At 48.0% G+C, this 22,769-nt stretch overlaps 3 non-coding genes across 3 annotated transcripts; 2 read left to right on the top strand and 1 right to left on the bottom strand.

Annotated features, from left to right (window-relative positions):
• The first annotated feature begins 38 nt into the window (after positions 1-38).
• On the top strand, positions 39-111 carry TRNAF-GAA (transfer RNA phenylalanine (anticodon GAA)). The gene has a single exon. It is a non-coding gene; the product is annotated as a tRNA-Phe (tRNA).
• Positions 112-2,722: 2,611 nt separating this feature from the next.
• On the top strand, positions 2,723-2,795 carry TRNAF-GAA (transfer RNA phenylalanine (anticodon GAA)). The gene has a single exon. It is a non-coding gene; the product is annotated as a tRNA-Phe (tRNA).
• Positions 2,796-7,560: 4,765 nt separating this feature from the next.
• Positions 7,561-7,644, bottom strand: TRNAL-CAG (transfer RNA leucine (anticodon CAG)). The gene has a single exon. It is a non-coding gene; the product is annotated as a tRNA-Leu (tRNA).
• Positions 7,645-22,769: the final 15,125 nt, after the last annotated feature.

Genomic DNA, 22,769 nt, shown 5'->3' with positions numbered 1-22,769 from the left:
AGTTTTCACATGGTGTTGTAGGACACCAGACACCGTCGGCCGAAATAGCTCAGTTGGGAGAGCGTTAGACTGAAGATCTAAAGGTCCCTGGTTCGATCCCGGGTTTCGGCAGGTGATTTTTTTTTCCATGCGGCATCGAAATTCTGCAAACTATCATAGCCTTATTGTCGAATTCCACAGATTTTTGGAATTAGGCGCGGTTAATAAAAAAATAATAGGCAGATACACTTCAGAATGCTTACGCGTGAGAATGAGAAAAATGTCCATGTTGCATATGTTCGAGTTTCATGTGTCATGACTATATCACTAGGAGGCATGACTATGCACACTTTATACAAACTCAGTACACCTTACATGACGGTACCTGTAAGTGCTCAGTCATGCTACCTTGCAGAATGGCTACGAGTCCTGACACTATAGTTTTCGTCTTTCATGACTACGCATGCTAGCTTACACCTGTTGTGACACCTGCGTTCTGACATCATCCGAATTCTGTGTCATGCACAGTGACGGACACCGGCTTCTGTGCCAATGGGACATATGCATTGAATTGCACGTGGCAATTCAATCTCGGCCATCTTGGTGCAACGCGCGAAGAGAAGCACGTCAGATGTTTCAGGCTTTACCGGACTGAGTCAAATGGAGAATAAAGATGACACAGTCGAGAGCGGGATACGACTGCACTTCACGTTTCCATTGCTTCCAACATATTTCAGCCAACCTGAGTGATCCATTGCTCAATACCGTGGATTTTAGCTACTTAACATTCCCATGGAATATCCGGTGGTGTAAATCAAGGCTTTGTGACGTGTCAATGACGCTTCTGCGATGCAGAATCCCTCGCTTAAATTTGTACTTATGCAGATGTGGGTTGGCTGCGACAAACCTTTGTGTATCATGTGGGCAAGTTGAAACAATAGATCAATTTCTCCTCTCTTGCCGGCGGTTCGCAGTTCAAGGAAAGCAGTATCTGGAGGTCCCTCTTTCCAGGTTAGGACTCCCACTGTCTCTTCCAGTTATTCTTTAGTTCGGTGCGAGCGCAAAGGGATTCCCGTTAAGCAGTGTCTGCGGCTACCTTCATGATTACATAAGTGCAACTGATCGATTACCTTGTTAGCTGTATACAAAATTTTGTTGCATGTCCAAAAATGCTCGATTCTATTTCTGGTAATTCATATTTCTTTAATTCATTTGACTGTTCCAATTTTCATATTGATTTAGTGTTCTCACGCCTATTTTTCCCCGCGCAAATACCTCATTAAGATTATGTAGTGAACCTTGGCCAATCCCCCTGCGTGGGTATGTGCCATGCTTACTATGGAGAAGAAGAAGAAGACTGTACTTCCGGAACGCAGGAAAGTGACCTGCGCGCCCAGCGCCCTCCAGTCATCGACAATCCTGAATTTTCCTTTTTAATTACTGTTTTCCTGACAGATGAGCGTTCGCAAAACAAACGAAATTTCGGGTCTCCGAAGTTCTACCGAAGAAATATACGCGGCATTAAACTCGGTGCTCCACGTAATTGTGCTCCACGCGCGGTTCCATTTTCAAAAAAATTAACGGGCGTTTAACTGAAAAGGAATGATCGGCGCCCTAGGTGGCTCGTAGAGTGATATCGCCACATATAGTCTATCGCTGCAGCCGATCACGCCTCGTGTTAAACTGCAGCACACTATCCCACTGTGCATTGCCCATCGTCTTCTTCATCAACCAATAGCCTAATACTACTAACGAACTAATACCGTCGCTAGACGTGCCGACGACCTAGTAAAGCAAAAAACAATGAGCCTAGAGAACGTGAGACACCTACCGAGCTGCGCTCAAATTTCTCATTATGGAGTATCCTCCATACAAAAGTGGTCTATAGAGAGTCTATAGACTTCTTATAGACTCTATTGCCTTTCTATCGATATTTATTGTCTCTTCATAGTCTATAGACTGTCTATAGACAAAAGTCTACTAAAAGTGTACGTCCATAAATCTATAGATTCTCTATAGACTGTCCAGAGGATTTGTATTGCCTATAGACTGTTCTCTAGGATTTGTTTATATAAAGCCTATAGACTTTATAGACAGAAGCCTGTGGACAGTCTATAGACTGTCTAAAGAAATTTCTGTAAGGGCTAGTCGTCCTTAGAACTTTTTGCACCTCTGGTGGACAATCGTTGCAGCGCCCGGAAGGACGTCGCTCCCCGTGCGCACTCCAGGAACGTCTCGGCGGCTCACCCTGGCCGCCGGAATTACGAATTTTGTATAATTAATCTTATTTAATTAGAAAATTAAGCGGAGTAACAATACTCTGAGTACCACATGATTGAAAAAAATGTGTCGTTGCTTTCGCCCAGCTGCGCTTTCCCGCTTTTTTTAAAAACCTTGGTTCAAGTTATGTGATGCACTTTGTATATTTTACATAGTGGCCGTGCCATAGGAATGCCATGGGCCCCACAATATTCACGCGCTGTGGTTGCTCTATCCACTGCTCCATTGCACAGGGGTAATGCTGAGGGAAGATATATCTGGTAGGCGTCGCAGTAAATGCAATGCTATCCAGGAGTTCTGGAGTGCCTTTATTGCTATGCCAGAGGCGAAGTGATATCTTCCAACTTACCACAGTTGCAGTGAAACTACAGAAAAGCCTTGCTGCTTAATCGTTCCTCACACGCTGCCTCGCAAAAATCTGTGATCTAGTGGAGCGCACGGGAAGATTCTATCGACTCAATCGGCCGAAGTAGCTCAGTTGGGAGAGCGTTAGACTGAAGATCTAAAGGTCCCTGGTTCGATACCGGGTTTCGGCAGTTTTTCTTTTTTTCAGTCAAATGACTTGAATTCCAAGCACTACGCAGCTTGTATTTTCAATATGGCAAATTTTTTGGTTCGGCAGGCCCGGCTTTCGTCTCGTGCAAAACCCAGAAAACACCACATATCTGTTCATTCCAATAAAGTTTAAATAGAACTGTTTCAGTTACATTACGAACATCGAGGGTGTGAGCGGGCATCCTTGCCGGACGAAGCAGCGAACTGCTATTGTCATGCTTACCTTTTGTTCAGCTTAATAATGACACAACATCCGCATAAACTTTTTCCTTCTATCAAGACAACTGCGGCCACGTTGATGTTACCTAAAATACATCATGGCCCACCGTGTGCAATAGTCTTCCGAGGTACTAGAAAGGACTATTAGATCTCTAGCATGTATCATATTGCGCAGCATTCCAATGTATGCTTCTGGCTATGTGTAATGTGTACATCGATGTCTCCTTTTGGTGACATCGGCAAGGGCAGCAGAAGTTGCAACAGAATCAAGCCTTCGTCATCCAACGAGATGTGGTTGCTTCCGAGGAAGTGTGAGGACGTTTCCCTTCGAAATCAATCAATCAGTCTTTCAACATCGGGATTTTGAAATAAAGATCGTAGTGGTATTGTGTGAATGAACTAAATATCATAGTAAGAACTGGGATTCGAAGTTACGCCCGGAAGACCTGCAATTTTAACGCTGAGTGTTGGCCTACTCGGCCATTATGACAGCGCCAGCTGTTACAGGCATAACTGCCGAGTTTCGCGTTGGCGTTCGCGATCACGTGACCACAATTACAGGTGCGGAGCAGGAGAGAAGGAGCAACAGGGAGGATGCCGGGGCTTAATACGCCTCACGGCCAATCAACCACACGCGTGAGGCGCCGGCGCGAACAGACAGTACCTGTGTTTCAATGCTCCTCTCTACGTCCCTGCGTCCCAAAGTTCACGCTGGCCCACAGATAGAACATCAACGTCGACAGTTATTCAGCGCACACCTGCCCCGCCACATGGAGCTTATGTGGGTGCCTGCCCACTCCGGGAATCCCGAAAACGAGGCTGCCAACGCTTTAGCCCCAGGTTCTCTCAACCGGGCACCGGCGGCCTCCGATCTGGAGTTCTCACGGGAGCGCATGCATTCATTCCGTGAACTGACGCAGGTCTGCAAAGCCGAGCGTCGGCTATACCCCCCACCCAATCCCTCCTCGACAATTATCACCAGACTCTTTGGAGGCGTTTTCAAACACGCACCTTACCCTCCCCTTATATACGCTCGCGCTATTGCCAAGTCTCCACATACCCCTCCTTTACCCTCTGCCACCCTTCATAGCCACTGTCGATCATATCCTTAACGTCTGCCCGGCGGGTCTTGCCCCGCGGGAACTGGAGCACCTTACCACTTGGAAGGCATGGGAGACCCTACTGCGCTCCGGGGACCCGGCCAAGCAAGCCATCGCCACAGGCCGAACTGCCAGCGTCATGAGCCTCCGGGACATGAACGTTTGAGTGCAGTGGGGCCGTGCTGGGGCCCAAGGACCTGTGCGTCCTAAACTCTTCTGTATGTAATAAAGTTTACACCACCACCACCGCCGCCGCTTAGTAAAGCGGCGCAGGAGTATGACGGACTCATCCACAACCACATGCGAGGAAGAACTGCGTCCTGCAGAACCACGTGCCCGCGACGCAGCCCGAGGCCGAGGGAACGCGCAGCCTTACAAAGGCGACAAAGTTCGGCGCCATTGAAGAGGAGGTCGCAATAAGAGGCCAGTGCTCGCGACGTCGCACACAAGCACGCGAAACGGCAGGGCCAGAACTGCGTGCCCCAAGTCCAGGATTCTTGGACATCAATTTTAATTGTGACGCAGCTGTGCAACATTGAAAGGGACTGTTGTGCGAATATCGAAGATAATGGTCCGTTCTTCTGATGCGTAGGAAAATATTTCTTTTAAAGTTTGTCTACCCCCCACGTCAAGCGGTTAATTGAGACTGCCATAAAAAAAAAAACCAATGGAGAACGTTTTTGTCGTCAGCAAAAACGTTAACAAAAAAATGCAAGCGTGGTCAGGGGGATCATCGGATATATTGTTGTTTTTTAGTGGAATCTTATATGAAAAAAAAATTGCATTACGTTAAAATTTCATTCAGACGATGTGATAACGCGTTCCGAGAAACATTATTATCCTTATTCGCCGGACCAAAGGACCTGTAGTCGACCACAGTGCGCAGGTTATCTGTTCAGATATAAAACCGTGTGGCTTTTTGCAAAAGGTAAATGAAGAGACTCAACATCAAAATTAATGCCAAAACAGTGTGGTATACAGAAGAAGAATGAAAGTTATAAATCTCGCCTGAAGTTCCATCAGGGTCAGGAGTTTTTTTTTTTTAAGGCGACAGGTGGTGAATGGCTAGGTGACTCTTTTGCTTAGTGAGATGTTCAGTTAGATCCATTGGTTTGTCTTCAGACAAAGTTCATCAAGGGAGATGAAATGCCTTAGAACTACGGCGTTGTCAGCTGCGGTTGGGTCATTAAACATCTGACAATAATACCTAGCACATTGATTATTTCTCGTGTAGAGTTCACATATCTGCCATTGGACACCGTGCCTGAAACCAGCTCATAAAGTGCTCACCAAGTAAAACTTGCCTTGTCGGTTGGTCAGACAGCAAAGCTCGATTGGCGCGAGGTCGAACTCGAGCGCCCCAATATAGGTTTGCACTTTATGACTCCGCAACTCACACGAGTTATATCGTCCGCATACAATGCAGGTGTTTGCGCTCTAATTCATAAAGATTGTGCAGGCTCTTTATAAGCGCCTTTTCCTCAAACGTTTTATAGAGTTACTTTACGTTACCCTTTTCTGCAGCCTCAGCTGCACCTGGGCCTCAGTCTGATCGGTTTTGTAGTGGATAAAAACAAAAAAAAAGCAGCGTCTATATTGCCCTTCGACGTCGCCTTTATTAAGCCTTCGAGTGCCGTGAGACGGCGCGGCTATAGGGCAGTGTCTAGAGCTCCCTCTGACGGCGCTTTTACTCAGCCTTCCTCGAGTGCATTTCTACGGCCGCCTGTAGGACAGTGCCAGGGTGCCGTGATACGGCACTTTTATTCGCCGTTCGAGTGCAGTCCGGCGGCCTAGAAGCAGCGTACTCCAGCGCCGTCCAACGGCGATCAAGGAGTCGGGGGAAGGGGAAACAGCGATTGCGTATCGCTGAATGGGAATCGGAACCTGGGTCTTGAGGCAGAAGCTCTCACCAACTGTAAAAGTGGAAATGGAGAAAACTCGACAATTCTCAATGCACCAGAACGCATAGCGACGTCCACAGCAGATATTTCGATCCCATAGGAAAGCAAGCAGGGGGATTTCCATCCAGCAGAGAACTTCAAGCAGTCAAATGGGCCCCAGGAAGCTCTCCCGAGTAGCGCTCTGCTAGGCGAGTCGTCTCCTCAATTAACAAGAGGTAGTTTCGAAGGCATCAAAATGCCTTCGAAGATATAGCCTCGAAGTCATCCTTGCTGGCCTCCCAAAGATGCAAAGTGGGGGAAACGTTATGTCGAGGTGGAGAAAGCATGCTGAAAGAAAGGAGGCTGAATTCCTGGACACAATGGTTTGGTTTATGGGGGCCTAACGTCCCAAAGCGATTCAGGCTATGAGAGACGCCGTAGTGGAGGGCTCCGAAAATTTCGACCACCTGGGGTTCTTTAACGTGCACTGACATCGCACAGCACACGGGCCTCTAGAGCTTCGCCTCCATCTTTTTTTTTGTTTTTTTTTGGGGGGGGGAAATAAAATGACGCAGTATATGTCTCATATATCGTTGAACACCAGAACCGCGCCGTAAGGGAAGGGAAAAGGAGGGAGTGAAAGAAGAAAGGAAGAGAAGAGAAAGGTGCCGTAGTGGAGGGCTCCGGAATAATTTCGACCACCTGGGGATCTTTAACGTGCGCTGGCATCGCACAGCACACGGGCGCCTTAGCGTTTTTCCTCCATAAAAACGCAGCCGCCGTGGTCGGGTTCGAACCCGGGAACTCCGGATCAGTAGTCGAGTCGCCTCCATCGAAATTCGACCGCCGCAGCCGGGATCGAACCCGCGTCTTTCGGGCCAGCAGCCGAACGCCATAACCACTCAGCCACGGAGGCTGCGTCCCTGGACATAAAGGTTCACAAACCTAGCACGTGCTTTGAAAACCCTACTTAGACCTTTCATCTCTTCAATTATCAGCGGGGCGGTGGTTCAAGGTAAGCGAGCACCGGGGTGTGACCGGGAGCGGCTCGAAAACACAGAAACGGCAGTGCTGCTGTCGTGGCGTTGATTGAGCACTGTCGGACAGCGCTCTTGTACACTGTTGCTGCGCTATCGGACCGCACTCGAAGGCTGAATCAAAGCGCTGCTGGAAGGCACTCGAAGGGTTTAAAAAAAAGCGCTGTCGGAGGGCACTATAGACGCTGTCAAAGGAAGGGAAAACAACGCCGTAGTTTGGGATTCAATCTGACAGCTAGGTATGCTTTATCGTCCGTCTTGCCCAGCTTAAAAATAAATTGCAAGCTGTTCTCAGAAAGGGGTTTAAAGCAATTTTGCGTCTGCGCACATTCCCCTGAGAAACAGTTTGTTCACGCGCATCTTCGTGACCCAGAGGCGGTTCCGCAAATGATTTGCTGCGCAAGAATATGCGCTAAAATGTTGACATCGTGACTGAACGGGTGCACAAAAAGAAGGGACATGAGTGGTTTCATTCTTTACAAGCGGTGGCAAAAAAGAAAAAAATTGTTTTGTCAGAAGTGGGATTCGAACCCACGCCCGGAAGACCGGACTGCGACCTGAACGCAGCGCCTTGGACCGCTCGGCCATCCTGACATGACCATCACCAGAGGCTAAACTGAAACCTATTGTTATGCTTTCGAGATGTGTGTGAGATCACTTTTTTATTATAGTAACGTTGCTTAAGACGGCGACGAAATTTACGAAATCTTATCCTGCAGCGATTGGAAGCCAGTAAATAAATTCGCTTCAAACGCACTACCGCACTGAAGTTTGCCTGCACTAGCCGCGATATAACCCGTCTTCAAGATTCTTAAAGCGAAAACTTTACTACTCCCCTCTGTAGCTTTTTCGCCGTGCGCGTGGGTTTGACCTTGAACCAAGGAGAAACCACGTGACAGCTATGACGTCACTCAGCCACCACCGCCGCCGCCGCCACCGAAACCGAGTGTTCGCCTTTGTTTCCTTAGGCCGTCGGCGTTCATTGTGATCATTGGCGTTGGCGTTAACGCTCTAGGCGACGACGATTTTGAGGAATGGAAGAGCGCATAACTGGCTCCCTGGGATAGTGGACGCCTCAATCACGCTTTTAGGCACGAGGCGCTGGTCAGAGAGAGATGTGGCCTGCATGCATTAGCGCTGGCAACGTTGTGGCAGACCCGCGCCACTTCAGCAATAGTCCGCAGCGTTCATTGGGTGACCAACCTATCGCGATCAACCATTAGTTTAACCGAGCCCTGGCAGGGTGGGCGCGCTGGCTATCCAGTGGGCGGTACGCACTCAACGTTAAAGACGCCACGCCGCGTCTACTTGTCCGATACACCACAGCTTTCGCTCTCTAACCGGGTTGAGCAGTAGCTAAACTGCAGCTAATTTTGTCCGTTCAGTGTATCCACTGAGATGCTAGACACATTTTTAATGCATGAAGGGGCTTCTGAGTCTAACTGTGTACGTAGTGGACTAACGTCGTTTATAATGCACAGAAAGCAGTATTGAATTTTTTGCCCCTTGTGTACGAAATCGCCAAAAGGAGTGACACTGGTGCGGTGGGACACGTGAAACGCGTGCACACTCGACAAATGGAACATAGGAATCCATGCATGCTTCACTGAAGGAACCCCGGAGGCGGCGTACAAAATGAAAGGCCGATAGTAATGCGAGTGATCAACGATATACTGTTGACACTCGTTGTAACAAAGGGGCTGGCCTGGCGTTTACTTCGTTATAGCCATAGCTTCGTTATAGCTCGCACTGAGCGAACTTCCAAGCGGAGTTGCCATTGCTTCGTTACGTCCATTATTTCTTTATAAACCGTCTCGTTATAACGAGATTCGGCTGTACCTGTTTCTCGAAATGATCGACGAAGTGTGGCGCAGTGCATAACGAGTTTGGTGATTGTTGCTTTGGTGGTGGGTTCAAGGTTAACCATTAAATGACGAGAATGCGTATTATTGCGTTTGACTGCGCGATGGTTGGCTTTTTGCTGATTTCTCTTCTTGCATGCTCTCTATATGCCTGCTCCGCAGTCATGGAAATGCGTACATACAGGCGTGATCGCTTCTTCGTAGCACTGTCTGTCGAACTCCAGATGGCTGCGCGTGTTTCGTGATGTACGCGACTGCGCTGAATTGGTGTCTGATATGCGACGTAGAGAACGAATCGCTTTCACTTCCAGAAGTCGACGTTGGAATCAAAGACAATACAATTGCTGAGGTGGAATAGAAACCCTCGAGGTTCGACATGACGAATATCAGGGTGTTTTCTTGAGCGTCGGTTCGAACGGCGGAGGCGTTTGGTGGCGGCTTATTGCGCCCCTGTCTCCCACCCCCATGTCGTCATGATGACGAGGTGCGAGGCATGGGCGGCAGGCACGGTATGGTCACGTGATCGTGTTTGAGCGAGCGCGCTTCATCCGACGAATGCAAACGTAGCGCGAGGCGGACAGGACGACACCGACGACGACTACGCGAAATCGCGGAACCAGGGTGTGACAGATACGGTGATGATGATGATGATAATAATAATAGTAATAATAATAATAATAATAATAATAATAATAATAATAATAATAATAATAATAATAATAATAATAATAATAGATTTTTGGGGGAAAGGAAATGCCGCAGTATCTGTCTCATTTATTGTTGGACACCTGAACCGCACCGTAAGGGAAGGAATAAAGAATGGAGTGAAAGAAGAAAGGAAGAAAGGCGCCGTAGTGGAGGGCTCCGGAATAATTTCGACCACCTGGGAATTAAATGGGGCCACTTCAGCAAGTAGTGTTGCAGTGCAGCAACTGAGCGGTGCGCCCGCCACAGGAGCCCCAGCCCCAAAACCACGTGCCCATGTGTTCGGCCACCCTGCACATTCTAGAGATCGTCTACATGGATAACTTTTTCAGTGAGCAGCGGGACGGGTGAAAGCCACAGTTTTTGTTCACGACATAGAATACCAACGGCGACGCTGGAAAAAATTACGGGGCAGAGCACTGCTTTGAAGTCCATTTTATGCAGTGCCCCCGTGTAGAGGTATGTGCTCTGGATACGGAAAGTCGGCAGGTGCGGAACAACCTTAGCTCCTGCACACATGGGGTATGCCAGAAAAATAAGGTAGCAAGAACCCTGACTTGCATCGAGTGATAAACTACAACAGATGCGGGCTGAAGTACGGTGGAACCGCAGGTACGGAAGTAATAACGTACCAAGAATAGCAGAGGCACAGCTCACTTAACGTTATTTCCTTCGATTCCACCCAACTAGAAAAACAGAACAAAAGAGGAAGTACAACTTACAATTGCAATTTTATTTTCGATATAGCAGTCAGTTCAGATCGTAGAACTTAGTTTCTTTCATTTAACGATTTAGTAGCGTGGCCCTGAGAAATAAAAGAACAAAATGAAAACTGTAAGCCTGCTATAAATTTTCTGTACCACCTCATTGGCACGTCTGTCTGTCTGTTGCTACCAGGAAGAAAGAAAAGGAAAGTGCACAGGCCTGCTCACTGGCTCAAGCCGAGCCACAATTGCTACCACGTGCAGATAGTAGTAGAGTTGAAAGAAAGACTGGATAGTATAGACGCGCTAAAGACAAGGCCGATCCCGGAGGTAGTGCAATACCGGGCCCACCGGTGGCGGGAGTGAAGCATCCTTCAAACTCTCCGCAACATTTCCAAAAAAAAGTCCAACTTAGACCCGTAACAGATACTCTACGGGATGCTGACATTCGCCTCACTGGCACGAGTACACGAACTCGAAACGGGCAAAAACAAACTCGCCGATGTGGCATCTTGCTACTGATCTCAACAGCGCATGCCTCGCATGTCCCTTCTTATGTGCCACCCTTCTTTGCAGATATCAACGAAAGGTACACCGCATTTTCAACGAGTCTTAACTGTTTTGTGGGCATGGGCATGCAGTACTCAAGCTATAGATGAACAACCGTTATGCGGATATCTTCCTGAGAACCGCAACGGAAAATTTGCGCGATATTGGACAGCGATATAGCAGGCGCCAGTCTTGGATGGAGGTATATATAGCGCCGTAAAAGGCTCTTTCTCCTCTACTTTTAAACTCTGCGCTGCTGTTTACTGAGTACAGTCAAAATTGCATCGCTTCGCTCCCCATTCAGTAGCTCTCAAAACGGTGGGAGTCAGTGCGCACACGTTTTACAAAGGTGGTAAAATTGGAATAAAAAAAAAGAATGAATTGATTTCGCTTGCATTTCAACAGGCGGTAAAACACTTCTAAGCACTTGGTTGGAATATACTTGTTGAGCGGTAGCTTGGAGTCCCTGCACAGCCGAAAACAGTAACATCTTGTTACGCATTCAGATGAGAAACGACTCTATAGGACGTTGCCGTGACTCAGAGCATGTGTGCGAGCGGTATTCGTGGCTCTGGTTGTGTGCGAGATCTCCCGATGTACACAACTCTCTGTCTTTACATTAGTCTCACATCAATATATTTACTCGCATCCTATTTGCTCGCGTATAGGCCGAGATTGTTTTTTGGCAATCCCGTTCAGAAGTCGACCAATACGCGAATCGCAGCGAAGGTGATGTGTAAACCCAGTAGCAATCTCATAAAAGGAAAGGAGCCCGACACTACTGCAGAAAGTCCTCCGTTCTGGCTGCCGTCGAGGCTTGTAAAACTACGGCACCTCCTGCCACCATTGCAGCGCAAATGTGTCACGCCCCCTTCTTTTTCAAGAGAGCCGGGCAAATAGATTATAATAATAATAATAATTGGTTTTTTGTGGAAAGGAAATGGCGCAGTATCTCTCTCATATATCGTTGGACACCTGAATCGGGGCCGATCGGGGTCAGTCCAGCTAGACTCATGATTGACTGATTCGCCTAGGCGAGGTTACACGCGAACGTGAACAACGAACAAGGCCCGTGATTAGCCGACGCCTCGGACGCCGTAGCGTCGGGCGCAGTGATTGGCAGGCCCGCACAGCATAAAGCATATCCTCTCTCGCCGACAGCTGTGGGAACTTGAACCCTCACTGGCTGACATCAGGGACCATATTCTGTTACAGCTAGTCCATTTCCTTTGCACTTCATTTGGCCCTCTTAACACTCGTCGCTGCTTCCGGTGACGTACCGCAGGAACTGACGTCACGCTGGTCGTGGCAAGAAGCCGCCCAAGAGGCCACTTATTTTTCCTTGCATAACGCGTACCATGCGGCGACGACTTGTTGAACACGACCGAGTAGCTTTTCGGCACTAATTATGTCTCTAGTAAAGAAATGTTCGCCGATTGGGCGAGGTATTGGCGGAGCCCTGTCCCTGCAACTGGGCCGGGCCAGATTCGGCAAAAGGAGGGTGGCTGTAGTGGCGACGTCGCGTTAATTCATACCGGCCGTGCTTGATTGGTTGTTTTCTTACCCGCCTCCTCTCGTTGCTGTCGTCAGGACCGACTTCATGGCAAAGTGAAGTGAAAACGAAATGATATTTTTTTTAAATATAAGGGCCCAGCTTTCGTTTCCCAATGTGACGTCAGAGCGTGACCGCAAACAAGCTAGACCACATGTGATCTATTTGGGCCCTATGTATTCATCCCGCACACTTTCATCCGCTGCTTTGATTGGCCGTTTCAGGAGGTATATGAGGCGTGGAAGCGCTTTATTAAACGATAGAGGAATAGAATCGGAGTGTAATGGGGAATCCTTCCGCCGCTGGCATGGTGAATGTGAGCTTGTATTTAGCTGTGCAACGACGTGACGAGTTGTACTGCCGTGATGCGCCAGTCAGCGTTGCGGTCGATACAATAGGTAATTGGTTTGTGGTGCATGTGAAGGCTTCACTTCTTTCCGAGTCTACAGACAGACTGACGCCGGCATTTACGCATTCTGACACTGGTTCCTATTTCGCATAAAAGCGGATTCACACTCGTAAAGAAACAATTATTACTCCTGTATTGCTGCTGATAACCACTTCCTATTTTAATGCGTTTGCTGCGCCACTTCCTATTTTACTGATACGATTATATACATTCTGAATTAATCGTCTCTCTTCTACAGTTGTTTCCGCTCGGTTTTCTCGGTCTTTCTCTGCACCTGTGCTCTGCACCTGTACTCTGCACCCGCGCTCCTTTGTGGAAGCCGAACATCGTCAAACGGGCCGCCTTATCTTACACAGCTAGCGCTGTAATGCAGGGACTTCGGTGGGGGCCCACGTCACCAATACAGGTAAGCCTAAGGCGCAAGCTTACCTGCACCATCATCATCAGCCTGACTACGCCCACAGCAGGGCAAAGGCCTGTCCCATGCCCGTATGACAGGGAACAAACTTTTTGCACAAAGTTGCAAATTTAATTGTTATTTCGCTACTAAATTTGAGGATGGCTTTTCGATAGTGTACGCCCAGAAGAAAACTATTTAACACCCACAGAAAAAACTGTGCTAAGTCACACATACGTATGAAGTAATCAATAAATTTAAATGAATGTGGAAACTTTGCTCCCTCTTTTATTGCTGGCGACTGTACAAGCGCAGACGATTGCCTCGAAATATACATTGGCCCTAAGGGAGCTCCGTTAAGCGGAGCCCAAAAAGAAGGTGCCTTACTGTTCGAAGGAATAGTATACAGAATTTAATGCAGTAAATGGTATTCTGCGCGTAGCGCGGATTAACCTGAATGCTTTCCTGCTTAATCCCCGACGGATAATCCCGGTCATTTCATCTTGGTCACAAACGCTGCAGCGCCTGTCCAGTTGCGTAAGACTGCTCGCTTTCAGTCGGAGCTAGGGATTATCCTCGATGGACCAGGGGCAGCTGCACGGGGCTTCACGGAAGGATCCACAACGTGCTGCCAGTCTTCCGTGCAAGGCGCCATCCACTGCGACTCTTCTTGGACAGCATTTGGTTTGAACCTTGCTGCGACGTTCTGAGAAGACAAACAAAATAAAGCACCAAATGCACTCGGGAAAGCTTAGTTGTTGTCATGGCCATTACACCACTGCTACTATAGCATGATGGTCTGGGCCAGCGCCACGCGCGTATTAGAGCCTATGTTAGCAACACTATATTTCGCCCGATGCAAGCAGCTAATGAGACAGATGGGTGCATGATGAGGAAAACGCAAAAATGACCCTCGTAAGTTCATCTGACCCAGGAGGTCTTACGGTGTAATTGGATGCTACACATGTCGGAATCTATAGCGGAGGCTTGGAACGGATATATACTCTGAACAAACCAAAACGTGTAACTCACTGATATGGAGGGGATATGGGGATACAAAGGCGCTCATTTTTTTACGCTCAACAAGATCATGAATGGGACTATAGATTAAATATAGGCACTACCCAAGCAGCACATGTAGTCGGCCCAATATTGGTAATGTATTGGGAAAGACCGGTCTACAAAGGGCCAGAGTATCAATGTATATCGCCATTGATATACATGGCGATAAATATATAGATTCGAACTGTAAGGATGTAGTACATAAAGAGATGGAAAAGCATAATATGGGACTCGTTATAGATGTACACGAACACCTGGGTGACTGTAACGCGGCCAGTTACGGACAGCTGCTCAAGTCCAGCTTTCTCGGCCAAAAATTTTGAAAATTGGAAAATTGCAAGACACTGTTAAAGAAATATTGAAGGTAATGGTCCATTATTCTGATACGTAGGAAAATCTTTCCTTTAAAGTGTTTCTAGTGATCGCATCGAACAGTTAAGACTGCCTTAGAAAACCAATGGGGAGCGGTTTTGACGATAGCAAAAACGTGGATAGAAAAAAAATACAAGACTGCCCTTGACTGATCCGCAGATATATTGATTGTTATAGTTAAACCTTAGGTGATATGAGAAAGTTGCGTTCATAAATGGTTTCCCGCTCAAAAATGCCTTTGTTTAGAATTGCTGGGTATGAACATTAATGGCCCCTGGAATGCGGAAGACGAGCAGGTCTTCTTTGTTGGATGGGTCCATGTCGTCTTGTTTAGAAGTGTGTATACAAGTCGAGACTCGAGTTAGAAAGAAACCAAAAGCGTACAAGCTAGCAAAGAAACTATTAACAAACAGAAATGTACAAAGAAATGACTGCTCCATTCCGGGTCACGCGGCCCGCTTGAAAATCTTCAGCAGTTTTGAAAGCGCGTACGGTTTCGAATAGACGAATGAATTCGAAAAAAACATTCAGCCAACAATATTTCTAATTTACTTTTAAGATCAGTTGCAGCCCTCTTTCACCTCCTCATATATATTTTTGAAGCGTAGCCCCAGCACTGCAAGGCAGTGGTGGCACTTGGCGTCAAGGACACAGTTGAAGTTGTTGATGACAAACAATTTATTGAATAAAGAGCTTTGCGCCCCCAGAACTGGGAGGGGCCCTTAGTCTAGGGCTCCTACGGCCTTAGCTGTCTGCTGCACCCCGTGAACCAGCTGTCTTTGAGACTCTAGGCTTAGGCTTTTCTATATATGCTTGAATGCTCCACTTTAAAAAGTGACAAGTCTCAGTGGCGAATTTGGGGGCTTTTCGAAGGGAAGGATTTGAGATTCACAAAACCTGTCCACTCCAGATGAAAGTACGAGAAAAAAATACAAAAAAGGCAGGCATTTCTTTAGTAGGGGCACAAGAAGAGGGAAAAAAGGGGGGGGGGGGGCGGAATGGATCTTTCACTGTTATTTTTTGGCCGCAAAAGAGGTTAAGGGGGGATTTTTTAATTTTTCGTCCGTACACGCATTCCTAAGAATATCCCCCCCCCCCCGCCCCCCATTCTCTTTTACCTTCCCTTAGAGCAATAGGATTCGGCATAAAGCTCCTGCATTATCTCCACTTCGCACCCTTCTGAAAATTGCTGAACTTTACCTCGAATGCCCGGATGCCATCACAGAAAAGATTAAAGCCGATTAAAATCAAGTGAATACATGCATAGGTAAACCGTAGCTGTTTAATTTCCATGTGGTGTTATATTACTATGAGGCATGACTATGCACACTTTGTAGAAACACAGTACACCTTACATGACGGTACTTGTAAGTGCTCAGTCATGCTACTTTGCAGAATGGCTACGAGTCCTGACACGATAGTTTTCGTCGTTCACATGACTACACATGCTAGCGTACACCTGTTGTGACCTCTTACACCTGCGTTTTGACATCATCCGAATTCCGTGCCATGGACAGTGACGGACACCGGCTTCTGTGCCAATGGTACATATGCCCTGAAATGCATGTGACAATTCAATCTCGGCCATCCTGGTGGAACGCGCGAAGAGAAGCACAACGTCAGATATGTTTCAGGCTTTACCGGACTGAGTCAAATGGAGAATAAAGATGACACAGTCGAGAGCGGGATAAGGACTGCACTTCACGTTTCCAGCGCTTCCAACATATTTCAGCCAACCTGAGTGATCCATTGCTCAATACCGTGGATTTTAGCTACTTAACATTCCCATGGAATATCCGGTGGTGTAAATCAAGGCTTTGTGAGGTGTCAATGACGCTTCTGCGATGCAGAATCCCTCGCTTAAATTTGTACTTATGCAGATGTGGGTTGGCTGAGACAAACCTTAGTGTATCATGTGGGCAAGTTTAAACAATAGATCAATTTCTCCTCTCTTGCCGCCGGTTCGCAGTTCAAGGAAAGCAGTATTTGGAGGTCCCTCTTTCCAGGTTAGGACTCCCACTGTCTCTTCCAGTTATTCTCTCGTTCGGTGCGAGCGCAAAGGGATTCCCGTTAATCAGTGTCTGCGGCTACCTTCATGATTACATAAGTGCAACTGATCGATTACCTTGTTAGCTGTATAAAAAATTTTGTTTCATGACCCGCCGCGGTGGCTCAGTGGTTAGGGCGCTCGACTACTGATCCGTTGTTCCCGGGTTCGAACCCGACCGCGGCGGCTGCGTTTTTATGGAGGAAAAACGCTAAGGCGCCCGTGTGCTGTGCGATGTCAGTGCACGTTAAAGATCCCCAGGTGGTCGAAATTATTCCGGAGCCCTCCACTACGGCACCTCTCTATTCTTCCTTTCTTCTTTAACTCCCTCCTTTATCCCTTCCCTTACGGCGCAGTTCAGGTGTCCAACGATATGAGACAGATACTGCGCCATTTCCTTCCCCCCAAAACCAATTATTGTCCAAAAATTCTGGATTCTATTCCTGGTAAATAATATTTCTTTAATTCGTTTGACTGTTCCAATTTTTATATTGATTTAGTCTTCTCACGCCTATTTTACCTCATTGGGATTGTCTACTGAACCTTGGCCAATCCCCCTGCGTGGGTATGTGCCATGCTTACTATGGAGAAGAAGAAGAAGACTGTACTTCCGGAACGCAGGAAATTGACCTTCGCGCGCAGCGCCCTCCAGTCATCCATGATCCTGAATTTTCCTTTTTAATTACTATTTTCCTGACAGATGAGCGTTCGCAAAACGAACGAAATTTCGCGTCTCCGAATTTCTACCGAAGAAATATACGCGGCATTAAACTCGGTGCTCCAAGTAACTGCGCTCCACGCGCGGTTCGATTTTCAAGAAATTAACGGGCGTTTAACTGAAAAGGAGTCACCGGCGCCCTAGGTGGTTCGTAGAGTGATATCGCCACATATAGTCTATCGCTGCAGCCGATCACGCCTCGTGTTAAACTGCAGCATACTATCGCGCTGTGCATTGCACATCGTCTTCTTCATCAACTAATAGCCTTATACTACTATCGAACTAATACCGTCGCTAGACGTGCCGACGACCTAGTAAGGCAAAACAATGAGCCTAGAGAACCTGAGACACCTACCGAGCTGCGCTCAAATTTCTCATTATGGAGTATCTTCCTTACAAAACTGGTCTATATACAGTCTATAGACTACTTATAGACTCTATTGACTTTCTATCGATATTTACTCTTGTCTCTTCATAGTCTATAGACAAAAGTCTACTAAAAGTGTATGGCCATAAATATATAGATTCTCTATAGACTGTCCAGAGGATTCGTATTGCCTATAGACTGTTCTCTATGATTTGTTTATATAGAGCCCATAGACTTTATAGACAGAAGCCTGTGGACAGTCTATGGACTGTCTAAAGAAATTTCTGTGGGGGCTAATCGTCCTTATAACCTTTTGCAGCTCTGGTGGACGGTCGTTGCAGCGCTAGGAAGGACGTCGCTCCCCATGGCACACTCCAGGAACGTCTCGGCGGCTCACCCTGGCCGCCGGAATTTTATTAGACAATTAAGCTGAGTAACATTAGTCAGAGTACCGCATGATTGCAAAAAATGTGTCGTTTATTTAGCGCAGCTGCGCTTTCCCGCTTTTTCTTAAAAACCTTGGTTCAAGTTATGCGACGCACTTTGTATATTTTACATAGTGGCCGTGCCATAGGAATGCCATGGACCCCACAATATTCACGCGCTGTGGTTGCTCTATCCACTGCTCCATTGCACAGGGTTAATGCTGAGGGGAGTGCCTAGATATATCTGGTAGGCGCCGCAGTAAATGCAATGCTATCCAGGAGTTCTGGTCTGCCTTTGTAACTGCTATGCCAGAAGCGTAGTCATATCTTCCAACTTACCACATTGCAGTGAAACTACACAAAAGCCTTGCTGCTTAATCGTTCCTCAAATGCCCGCAAAAATCTGCGATCTAGTGGAGCGCACGGCAATATTCTATAGACTCTATCGGCCGATGTAGCTCATTTTGTGAGAGCGTTAGACTGAAGATCTAAAGGTCCCTGGTGCGATCCCGGATTTCGGCAGGTGATTTTTTTTATCAGTCAAATAACATGAATTCCAGTCACTACGCAGCTTGCCTTTTCAATGTGGCAAATTTTCCGGTTCGGCAGGTACGCCATTCGTATCCTGCGAAACCCAGAAAAAAATCACATATCTGTTCATTCCAATAAAGCTTAAATAGAACCGTTTCAGTTACATTACGAACAGCGAGGGTGCGAGCGGGCATCCTTGCCGGACGAAGGATGGAATTGCTTTTTTCATGTTTACCTTTTGTTAACTTTAATGCTGACACAACATCCACATAAACTTTTTCTCTCTATCAAGACAACTGCGGCCACGTTGATGTTACCTAAAATACATCATGGCCCACCGTGTGCAATAGTCTTCCGAGGTACTAGAAAGGACTATTAGATCTCTAGCATGTATCATATTGCGCAGCATTCCAATGTATGCTTCTGGCTATGTGTAATGTGTACATCGATGTCTTCTTTTTGGTGACATCGGCAAGGGCAGCAGAAGTTGCAACAGAATCAAGCCTTCGTCATCCAACGAGATGTGGTTGCTTCCGAGGAAGTGTGAGGACGTTTCCCTTCGAAATCAATCAATCAGTCTTTCAACATCGTGATTTTGAAATAAAGATCGTAGTGGTATTGTGTGAATGAACTAAATATCATAGTAAGAACTGGGATTCGAAGTTACGCCCGGAAGACCTGCAATTTTAACGCTGCGCGTTGGCCTACTCGGCCATTATGACAGCGCCAGCTGTTACAGGCATAACTGCCGAGTTTCGCTTTGGCGTTCGCGATCACGTGACCACAATTACAGGTGCGGAGCAGAAGAGAAGGAACAACAGGGAGGATGCCGGAACTCAATACGCCTCACGGCCAATCAACCACACGCGTGAGGCGCCGGCGCGAACAGACAGTACCTGTGTTTCAATGCGCCTCTCTACGTCCCTGCGTCCCAAAGTTCACGCTGGCCCACAGATAGAACATCAACGTCGACAGTTATTCAGCGCACACCCGCTCCGCCACATGGGGCTCAAATGGGTGCCTGCCCACTCCGGGAATCCCGGAAACGAGGCTGCCAACGCTTTTTAGCCCGAGGCTCTCTCAACCGGGCACCGGCGGCCTCCGATCTGGAGTTCTCACGGGAGCGCATGCATTCCTTCAGTGAACTGACGCAGGCCTGCAAAGCCGAGCGTCGGCTGTACCCCCCACCCCATCCCTCCCTCGACAATTATCATCAGACACTTTGGAGGCGGCTCCAAACACGCACCTCACCTTCCTTTGATATGACTGCGCTTTGATATGACTGCCATCCCTGCCCGGAATGTTCAAGCCACAATAGACCATGCCCTTGGCTCTTCGAACTACTGCGGGTTTGTCGTCCATCGCCCATCGAACACCATCACGGTAAACTTGTCATCCTTGATGGACGCCCAGAAACTTTGCGCAGTTACGCGGATCCCCCTGGATGACAGCAAGCATGTCCCGGTGCAAATATATTTTGCATCTGGTCCTGACACACTCCGCTGCATGGTTTATCATGTCGACAGCACGAGCCCTCCCGAGGAGGTGCGCGCCAATATTCGCTGCTCAACTCATGTTGTACTGCAAGCACGGCCTATGGGTCGCCGGGGCTCATACCTGCTCATCCTGCAAGGCCCGTTGACTCTCCCGAAGTACCTTACCTACTACGGTGCGATCGTCAAACCACAGCCCTTCCGACCTCGTCGTATTTTTTGCTATCACTGCCACAAAGAAGGACATATGCAAAATACCTGCCCTAATCCAGCAGCTGTGGCCGACATGAATGAACCAACAGCTCATTGTGCCCTGTGCAAATCGCCGGACCATGACATTCGCTCCCCCGCTTGTCCAAAGAAGAAGCAAGTGAAGAAGGTTCACAAGTCGCCTGCAAAAATGGATGTCCCTACAAGTAATCGCTTTGCAGCTCTCGCATGTGACGACAACGACTTCCCTGAACTTCCTTTATCTGAGCCTGCTGCTCACCATACGTCTCCTCGCCAGCGTACATATGCACAAGCGGCTCACCTTCCCGGATCAAATGGTACGCCCAAACGTCCAGTGCATCCATCACATGTGGATACTACAGATGAAGACACAGCTTTAGACAATGCAATCGCGGAGGCTCGCCGCCGACTAGACGAACTCACCCAGCGCCGGGAACAGCGTCGTTCTCAATCCTCTCGAAGAATTCTCATAACTCGGGAGCAATCATCAGAGGAATCACCTAGGGTAAGCACTGGCCCACAATCAGGTGCCGACCACCTGTTAGCCGTGACTACCCCGACAGTGGACAAGATATTAGCGCTGATGAAGCAGGTGACATCCCTCATCGTGGAAGCTCTTCGGCCTCGTCATGGATAGCGCATCATCATCGGTGGTGGTGCAGTGGAACTGTCGAGGTTTCGCTAATAAGGCCTCTGAAGTGAACATCCGCCTTCGCGACGGAAAGCTGAGGGCATGGGCGTTCCTACTGCAAGAGCATAATGCACTCCCACGCCTTTCAGTTTTCTGCGCATACCACTCACCATCTATCCCTGATCGCCGTTGCACCGCCTCCTCCCTCAGCCCAGGTAAATCTGCAATTTATATTCACAGTTCAGTTCCGCACACACCGCTCGACCTTTCACGGTGGTGCAACACACGTCAAGAGGTTGTCGCCCTTCTCGTAAAACCTGCACGCACACCCCTTATTCTAGTTTCTTTTTATAGTCGTCCTGGCTCCGCATCTCCCAATCTGGGATGGGTTCGTTTTCTACGTTCTACCAACTCGGGTATCCCTATTCTAGTTGGCGGTGACTTCAACGGCGCACACACTGCGTGGGGTTACCCATCGGATTCCTCAAGGGGTTCACACATCCAAGGGAGCTTTTCAGATCATTCCTTTCAACTTTTAAATCACCCGAATACTTCTACCCGCCCACGAGGTGGCCCGTATTCACCTGATTTGACTTGGTGGTTAGGCCCCGGTAACCCTCGTTGGGCTGTTGATTCTGATACTTGGGGTAGCGATCACAGCCCTATTTTTATCTCCCTCACGCCTACGCGTCTACGGAAAATACGCCGCACTGTACGAATAACATCATGGGATTCTGTACGCGCAGACAATCATTTATCTACATTCAACCCCTCTTCAGCATTATCTACTATATCTTATGTTCTCGCTACTCACACTATTACCACTACTGTAAATGAAGATGACCCAAACCCGGACATACATCTCTTGAATCTGTGGGCTCTTCGTCGCCAGGCGGATCTTTACGCTACTCGTCACCCCGATGACCCTTCGGCTCTTCCTACTCTTCACCGCGCTACCGCACGGGCGCGGCGCTATGCAAAGCGGCTAGGCAGGCAACGCTGGGCTGCATGGTGTGCCCGCCTGTCCTCTACGCAGGGCAATCGACATCTTTGGAGAGTGTTTCACGCCATGGAGCGCCCTTCTCAGGTTGCAGATTACACAGAGAGCATTCGCCTCGCGCTAAATGTGGATGAGGACACATTTGCACAACAAGCGGCCCGTCAATTTTTTCCAACCCATGACTGCACCGCTACGTCTCCACCTGACTTATCGGTAACAGAGCCCCCCGATGGGATTACTTCTGACCTCACCATGGCAGAGCTGCTGGCCTCCATTGACCGTTTAAAAACTACTACTACTCCCGGGCACGACGGCATACCTAACTCCTTATTCCGTAACTTGGAAGGGAGGGCTTTGGAAACCCTACTTGATACTTTTAACGAAGTGTGGCTTTCTGGCATCATGCCGGGAGACTGGAAGCATTCTATTGTGGTTCCAATCCCCAAGTCAGGTCAGCCTCCAGTATCTCTCTCGGCCCTTCGTCCAATTTCCCTTACCCCTACCATCTGCAAGCTTTATGAAAACATTCTAGCCGCACGCTTATCATGGTGGCTGGAATCCCATGATTGTTACCCAGATTCCCAAATTGGTTTCCGCCCACATATTGGAACGGAGGACGGCCTTGCTACTTTGGCTGCTGACGTGCTTGACCACTCTCCACAGA

This window comes from Amblyomma americanum, chromosome 9, assembly GCF_052857255.1.
Source record: "Amblyomma americanum isolate KBUSLIRL-KWMA chromosome 9, ASM5285725v1, whole genome shotgun sequence".
Taxonomy (NCBI): domain Eukaryota; kingdom Metazoa; phylum Arthropoda; class Arachnida; order Ixodida; family Ixodidae; genus Amblyomma; species Amblyomma americanum.
Note: the sequence above shows the minus strand (reverse complement) of the source record. Positions and strands in the feature narration are given on the sequence as shown.